Genomic DNA, 9,183 nt, shown 5'->3' with positions numbered 1-9,183 from the left:
AGATAGATAGATAGATAGATAGATAGATAGATAGATAGATAGATAGATAGATAGATAGATAGATAGATAATCATTTTATAAGGTGCAAAAAACCCGTGTCCCTCACATATCAGTTTGTCTTGGTGCACAGTTTGTCTGTGATTCATGCGTGTGTGTAATTGAGTGTTAATAAAATGTGTGTCCGGAGCCCATGTAATTGTGTGTTTTCAGGACCTGCCAAGTGTGAGCTTATGTGTAATTGGGTGTTATCGATGTTGTGAGTGTACAGTAAGTCAGGGATGAAAGGGCGAGTGGTGAGGTTACAGTGGGACGCAGCTTCAAAGAGTTGAAGATAGGTATGAAAATACCCCCCAACACACAGAAATGTCACACAACCACACACTGTCAGAGGATGTTTGTTGCCAGTATTTTACAATCTTTTTGCATGTATGGTGTCTCTGAAGGAGATTGTGATTTATATCAGCAATAGATTACAAGAAATAATGAATAACTTTTATTATTGCATTTTTTCTTTTTACAAGAATTGCTCAAAATAAACATTTTGATGTAAATAGGTTTATAATTGACACAAAACCATCTGCATAAAATCCACCAACAGAACAGCTGCTTAAGAAAAAAACATGTTTTTGCTCCAAAGGTATTTCACAAACTTATAGAGCAAGCAGAAAAGGTCTTTCACCATTCTGCTGTTATTTTCTGTGGGGGCCTTAGGTCTGGGAACAGATAAGGCCACCAAGGTGAAGTGATTCAGCATCTGGTTAGCTCTTTTTGTGTTTGATTGTTGCCCTCTTGAAGAAAATCGTGTATCACAAATTTCAGTTTAAAAGATCTGTATGCAAAATCTAGAATGTGCCATAGTAAGGCTACTATGGGATTTAGGAGAGATGTAAGCCCCCAGCATCACTGAACCTCCACCATACTTATTGTAGCTAAGGTTTTCCCTCCAAACATTCCCCCTTAGTTTGCTGTAAGACCTTCTTGGAGTTTTTAACCTCAGAGAACTTCCTCACTGAATCACATTTCATATTTTATTTTAAGTTGTTGTTTTCAACAATTGTTTGCTTTTACATTACTTTTACAATCTGATATATAACTGTTCAATGATGCTCCCTCACAAAAATGACAGAAAATACATATTAACGTCTGTAATGTAATTTCAATGACCATCCCAAAAAGTATTTGGATTCATAGCAAATTCATCTATAGAAGAGGTACAACTGATACAACTGATCCAATTCAAAAATACTTTATGAATCCCAAAGGGAAATGAAATATTTTTGAATTTTTAAAAATGTAAAATACACATTTAATCAGAACTGGGTGAGTTTTATGAGGAAGATATAAAATAACTTAATACTAGTAAGATACTACTAACATAAGTGCACTGTTTGGTGTAGGGCAAAGTTTCCCAAAGTGGAGGTTGGGATCGACTAGAATATATAATGAAGACAATATAAATGTGTATTTCCCTTTAGATGAATAAGTTTACCACGGAATAGGTAGATGTACATTATATTTATACAAATTTACATTTTACAGTAATTTTACCCTTATTAAAATGCTACATACAAAATTATGACCTGTTAAATAAGTAAAAATAGAGTTGAAATTATGAATTAGAGGTACAAGCAAATTTTTTAAAAGACCCGCCCTCTCCACTTTAGAAAAAAATAATGCCCCTGCACAACACTATACCCATTTACAGGAAGAACATCCATGCACAAACACACTCATACCTAAGGGGAATTTATAGAAGCAAATTACACTTGCACCTTAATCCTTATTTATCTTGATATACTGTATATACCTGGATATACTGTATATATATTGTTTATTCTTAATGCACCCTTTTCCTCCTTGTTTGCACCTTCTTTGACTTCTATGCCAATATGTGACAAGGGAATTTCTCCCCTGTGAGATCAATAAAGCTCATCTAATCTAATCTAATCTAATCTAATCTAATCTAAATTAACCTAACAACATAATTTCTTTTTTTTAAATATATATATATATATATATATATATATATATATATATATATATATATATATATATATATATATATATAAACATTCATTTTTGGGCATGGTGCTCTGCGTAAAAGAAAGTATGTTAAGATACTTGTAAATGTGTGAACTTTGTTTTACACAAAGCTGAAGCAAACTGAGCTCATAAACAAAAAGGATGTCAAACAGTATTAAGAGAATGAGACCATGAGGAGGGAGCATAAAAACAGCGATTTGTGTACATGCAAACTATGCAAGAATGTGTTATCTTAGTACTTAAACTTCAAGTGATTCAGGCATGTGTTAATAGGGGTACATTTACCCCTACTTCATTAATACTGTAGTCATTTAACCCAACTATTTAACAGGTTTAGAAGTCTAAAAGTAAAAATATTGAGTTACAATGCACACATTTGTTACATTTGTGATGTCTGTACAAGTTTGTATTTGTATGTGGATTGCAATACTCTTTGGGACAATAATAATTTCTTCACAAATTATATAGGCTACATATTAGTAAATAATGCTAATTGTAATGCTTTTTTTCTGCAGTGAGCTATGGCCAGCAGGTGGCGCCACTTTACTATTCAAACTGCAGAACTACTGTGAAAAGATCAACATTTATACAGTAAAATGTTACAAACATAGCTTTGTTTTTAAAGATCATGTCAAAAGATTTATGATGCTGTGGAATGCACAAAAAAACAGAGATATACATTTTACTTTTCAAAAGCTGTTGCATGGTTTAGTTTTATTTGAATGGTTAAAACCAGCCATCTAAAATATATAACAAACCGGAAAAAATAAAGCATGCTAAATTTAAGTCTTGTAACATAACATTTTTAAGCAGAAGTCAAACATATAGGTTATGACCTATTTGCTGTTCAAAAACCCAAACTCTCAGCTGCTATCAATGCCCCAGGGTTAAGGTTTAAAGCAGGGATCCTCAAATATGTTCCCCTAGTTTTGTCGATGTATCTCTCCTTCCACAAACCTCAGTTAAATAAATGCTGCCTATTGCTTCCTCAGCATGCAGCCACATTCTCCAGAGTCATGATAACCTAAAAATTGAATCAGGTTTATTGAAGCAGAACATCAGAGCTGCAAGATTCCTGCCATTCAGGGAACTTAGTGCAAAATGTAAAATGGGCATCTGGAATATTTTAACATTTTGCAATGTTTTTAGCACAAACTTTACTTTACAATTCTTATCTGTCCTATTTCTCTGTAGGCATTCCACAAGCTAGGTGGTTAAAAACTAGCTCCCAAACACCAAAGCCTAAGTTGTTGTGTGGTGTTTTTATATGTAGGCTAACAAACATGCCCCCTTTTTATTTTCTTTCATTTTTTGGTCTTATTTTGTGTTTGTCGAAGTCCCTACTAGCTAAAACTTACGTACATTCACAGAGGGCATGACCTTTGTGGCAGCGTAAAACATTGTTTTAACTGAGTGGGGGATCCATCCAAACCACTGTTCACAGTTTTCTTTTTCTTTTTTTTTTTTCTGAGAGCAAGTAAGAAAAGAAAGACATGTGGAGAAGTAGAAATTTTCCACTCTTCACTTAAACTGAAAACACAGCACAAGACACACATGAGGCCCCATAGTTCTCTTATTTAACTTCAACGCCCCAGAAGCATAATGTTTAATGCAGAAATTTTGTCTATTTTGTTCTGACACACAACTAGTCTGCTTAAAAATTAATTCTTGATGAATTTTTGAAGAACAGCCTGTTGCAATGTTTGCAGTGCCATGCACTCAAAGTATTGCACCTAAAGTAGGGTGTGACTTTTGTGGTTGGGGCTCTTCATTGCTTGTGACCATAGCTGCATGCATTAAGTTGACATGAAAATCCCACTGTGTGCATTAACATCACTAGCTAAAATCTTAAATCTTCTAAATCAAAGATTTGTAATACACTTAAACTACTATTTTAGTTACATTTTTATAGATATTCATTTGTGATCCTAGTTAAAATTTACAGTCAGAGCTTCAGTAAAGAAGCTGCAATAGAACCTAACTAGTTCTATGAATTATGTTTAAGGTTTCTTTAGATCTGCATTACTGCTAAAAAAAAATGATATTTTAAAAGTTGATTTTTTTTCTTCTAATTATGAAACTATTTGCAGGTGATTATTGTAAGCTGGTCATCAAGCACAGAAGAGAATCGTAATAGAGAATGAAGAATACAGGCTTCCTGAGTAGATTATTAAACAATTTCATTTTAGGGACACACTGAGCTGATGATTTGCAGCAGTATTGCCACATTTCACTAAAATCTGGATGAGCAACATGGGAAAATACCAACAATGAGTCATGCAAAGGCAGCGGCAAGTTTCATTTTTATCAGAATGTTATGATTTTCTTTTAAAACAAGATGCTTCGCTGTTTATTTAAACAAAAAGAAAAAAAAAATCAGTTGTGCATGAGATTTACATCAGCTGGACAGAAGAAATAGGATACCACTACTCACTGAGGAAACTTTATTTATTGGTGACAGTTTTTTGTGCAGCAGTACACCGCTGACAGGATGATGAATGTGGCTTTTGGAGAGTTTCGTTTATGTGTTAAACCTCATGCTATAAATGCCAAAAAGCTAAAGGAAAAAAGGCAGATGTTATTAACTAAGTACTTTAGACCTTCTCTGTTACACCCCCTAAATTTCCATCTGCACATATGAGGGATGCGATTATAATAAGATGGTTAAAAACACACCAACACATTTATTTAGAACATCCGTTTTTTTCTCTTTCCTAATTATTAGCTTAATGCCAACACCATGTTTATAAAATCTTTAGTCATTAAGTCAGTTATATTATATTCTAAAATGCAACATAGTTTGTCAATGGCAGAGGAGCAAAATGTGGTAAATGTATCAGACTTTGATAAGATGCTCTAAGAAAAAGACAGAAAGTTTACCTTTTTTGAATGGCGTCTTTAAAAAACAAACACTACATGCACTCCAACGGTGCCATGTGTCGATAACAGGGCTAAATATTCAGAGAGGAGTGAATCGTTTGAAAGAAAACTATTTTTATGGCTCTTCAAATTCTTCACACTATTTAGATTTCTATTCATTACATTCCTAGAAATTTCAGTGCATCCTTTGCGATTTGATGGATCCACATAGATTAGTTGTGAAATAGTAAGCAAAATCATGTATTTCTTTCTATTTATTTTTGAATATAAATCTAAAAATTGTATTACCCATTTGTATTTAGCACTCTCTGAGTTCATATCTTAAAACATCTTTCACAGCTATTATGATTGCACATCTTTTGTTCTTCCAACTTCAGAAATAGCTTGTTTTGCGCACTAATCTGTAAAGAAATCACTTAATCTTAGATTGCCCGGAAATATTCTTTAAGTCTTGCTCATCCTTTGTTAAATTTAGAGCTAGAATTTAACCTGATCACCGGAAATATGAATTGAATCTGAGTTAAACCATTTCATTGTTTTTCTTATGCAATTGTGACCATTTTCTTCTTGGAAAAGAAACTTTTAGCCCAGTCTAAAGTCTTTTGCAGTTTCCTGCAGATTTTCCTCTCAGATTACCCTGTAGCTAGAAAAGCATTCTAGCATCATGCTTCACCATGGTATGAGGTCAGGATACCATGTGCAGTGTTGGTTACATAGCATTTACCATGTGGGTTATTATTTCAGTTTTAGTTTCCTTTGACCAGATCACCTTTCATATCTTTGGCGAACCCCCTAAAAAGCTTGTGGTTTAATGCAAAAAGGATCTAGTTTCATTTTGGTAGAAACATCCTTTCTGCAACCTTTGCAGGAACGCCAAACTTCTGGGGAGCATGTCTACAGTTGGATGGTTAACAGCTTCTCTGTTAACCAAGAAATCTCTGCAACTCCTGCAGAGAAACATTTGGACCAATGGGAACTAATTCTATTAATGTTCCCATGGCTCACCCTATCATAGGTTATTGGGAGGTTTGGAGCTATACTTTTAAACTTTTCAGATGAATTGCAAAAAGTAATTTTTATGTTCAAAACTTGGGGTAACATTTTATATATGAATGGAATGGATTATCGTCATCTTATTAGTATCAGAAGACATTATCTGGAAAACTCAATATCAGCTATTTTGAATATATTACTCAAGGATAGAAAAGGCACTGTTTTTTAGATAAACAAGTGCGAATTTTGCCTGCGTTGCTAGAGGGTCACATGAACCCAACTAATGTATGCTTTTGCCACAAGAAATGCTGAAGTAAAACTGTTGGTAGTTTGGATGCATCTTTAAAAGTAAGTCCAGGAAACAAATAATCGGTATTGATTATTGACTAATTGAGGTGTAAAATATGGTCATACAGGATATTAGTCAAAATTCCAGTATAGAGCATCCCTCATTTTATCACTCAATTCCCCTTTTTAACTTATCTAAACCTCATCCCCTACCTTCCTGGTATGTTCATTGGTCTTTATGTGGTTGATTGTTCACCCTTTAGGTCTTAAAGTAACAATCAAGAGCAGGCTCACCTACATGGTGTTATGTGCAGATGGACTCTAATTTAGTATATCACATAAGAGAATGAGTGACACTAGTTTTTATTTAGGAGGATCAGAATATGTGATGCTGAACATAAATGCAGGCCATATTTTACTAAATATTATTTCTAAAATAAAATTGAAAAAAACCAAGCACTATTTCCTTAACCTTCACAATTATGCATTGTTAAAGCATCAATAATATCCCAATAATATGCATGGTTTGTGGCTTTAACATACACAGCACTTTTGTTGTAACTTCAGTTTAGGTGTTTGGGACAGGTCTGTAAAACGAAGTTTAAAAGTGTTTTTGAAGTCATAACAGCACAAAATGTCTCACAGGAAATCCACAGGACAGCTGTGGCTTCTTTCTGTGAGGCTCTACAAGTTACATTTTTTTGTTTGTTCTTTTTAAGAGTTTAGTCTTCACATGGGGATTTACTGTCAGGGACACTTTCATGTAGGTGTTATACTGCATGGTAGACATGACTGGTTTATAGAAAAGGCAAAACACTTCCATTGCCTCTGAATCTGAATGGACACTATGAGTGTACACATGGGTTCATCTATTACATAAAATAACGGAAATAAAATTACAAAATACTTAGGACCAACTCAAGTTAATGCAAACCTCTTGTTATCCCAGATTTGTATCCTCTTCCTTTCCTGTTTTTTAACCACATACATACATGTCACATAAGGTTTAGATTCAAGTCTGAACCTTTATCAAGAACTATTCTTGAAATATGGTATAATAGACTAAACAGGCACTTTTGGGGCATGCATCCAAAGAAATGTCACCAAAAACTGTGTAGATGACACAAAAGATCACCATAAAGTATTGTAGAGGCAGTATCATTTGCTGATGTTACATTACTTCATGTTAAGCTGAGGTATTTTGAAAATAGGAGTTATGAAACAGCCTCAAAATATCTTTATCTTAAAGGTGTCATTCAGTTGATATGTGGTGAGGTTCTGAAATGATTCATCATGGTCTCCTTTTCTTTACATCTAAAAAACCACATCAGCAGGTTTATGTAGCAGTCTAACAGACTGAACACCAGCACATTCACAAACTGTAACTAATCAACACACCTATCCACCAACACCCCCCCACCACACACACACACACACACACACACACACACACACACACACACACACACACACACACACACACCCCCACACATACTTGTTCTGCCAATATGTTTTTATATTTACCTGTCATTTAATGTAATATATCTCTATTTATTATATAACTTTGCTGCCTCTTGGTCAGGACTCCCTTGAAAGAGTTTTTTTAATCGCAATGGAATTTTTTTTCCTGGTTAAATAAAAAAAATAATAATAATAATCTAACACAGAGGAGAAAACAGACAGACACAAAAACATTGTAATTCCATATTCCATGCCACAAATTTTTGAGAAACTCAGAAGGATTTTCTCGAAACACAACAAATGGTACAGAGAAATGAACAGTGGCACACCATTAGAAAAAATAACATACTACCTGAGGAAATCCTACAAAATGTTTCCAAAAAATTTGGAAACCTTGTTTGGACCATATATGTATAAATGTGTAAACCAACAAGCCTTACTGTACTGTAGTGTTTTTTTTGTTTTGTTTTTTGAGTGAGCAAGGGTGGGGGTGGGGGTCTAGTATTTGTTTGTTTAGATTTGTTTGTGTTTATGTATGAAAACTCAAAATGAAAATAAAATATAAAAAAAAAAAAAAACCAACACACTCAGACAGAAACTGCTGCATCCTAAAGACAGAACACCTCAAACCAAAGCTGAGCAGCACTGTTTGTGAGATCCACTGGAATGAGGTCTGTACAGCCTCCTACAGTATAATGGGCTGCAGAGTGTTGCAGTGGTTAGCACTCTTGCCTCACAGCAAGAACGTCTGAGGTTTGAATCTTTAATTACCGCTAAAGAGATACTGGTAAGGTCAGGTCGATTGATTGATTGATTGTTTGACTTAATTGATCTCACAGTGGAGAAATGTACTCGTTACATCAGCTATTGAACGGTTACATCGATGGCCGTCTTTTACAGTTGCTTTTTGTATCTCTGCTTCTGTCTCCTTGAACCCCAGTCGGCCTCAGCAGATGGCGGCTCACACTGATCCTGGTTCTGCTGGAGGTTTCCTCCTGTTAAAATTGAGTTTTTCCTCTCAACTGTCGCTACAAGCATGCTTAGTGTGAGGGATTGTATTTGAGTCAATGAGTCGATGCAATCAACTGGTTTTCCTTATATAGAAAACTTTGAATCAATTTGACTGTATGATCTGGTTGAACTGTAAAGTGCCTTGAGATGACTTGTGTTGTGAATTGGCGCTATATAAATAAACTGACTTGAATTGAATTGAGCTCAAATATTTAAGGGAGAACATTGTGCAAAAGGAAGAAAAATGGGCATGGGATATATAAAGTACATATACAGTGCGTCCGTATATGACAGCTTTTTTTTAATTTTATTTATTTATTTATGCTAGGATCCTTATAGGGTTATTGAGTGTTTATGTGGGTATTTATATTGATGGATATTTATATTTATATATATAGTTATTGCATTGGGTGTTACATATAGTGAAACATGTTATTGCACAGGGTATCAAATAGTAAATTGCTCATTATACATTGCACAAGTTATTGCGTTTCTAGTGTTGCATTG

Source organism: Cyprinodon variegatus, unplaced genomic scaffold (assembly GCF_000732505.1).
Source record: "Cyprinodon variegatus isolate N-32 unplaced genomic scaffold, C_variegatus-1.0 Scaffold946, whole genome shotgun sequence".
Lineage (NCBI taxonomy): Eukaryota > Metazoa > Chordata > Actinopteri > Cyprinodontiformes > Cyprinodontidae > Cyprinodon > Cyprinodon variegatus.
This window is presented reverse-complemented; position numbering follows the sequence as displayed.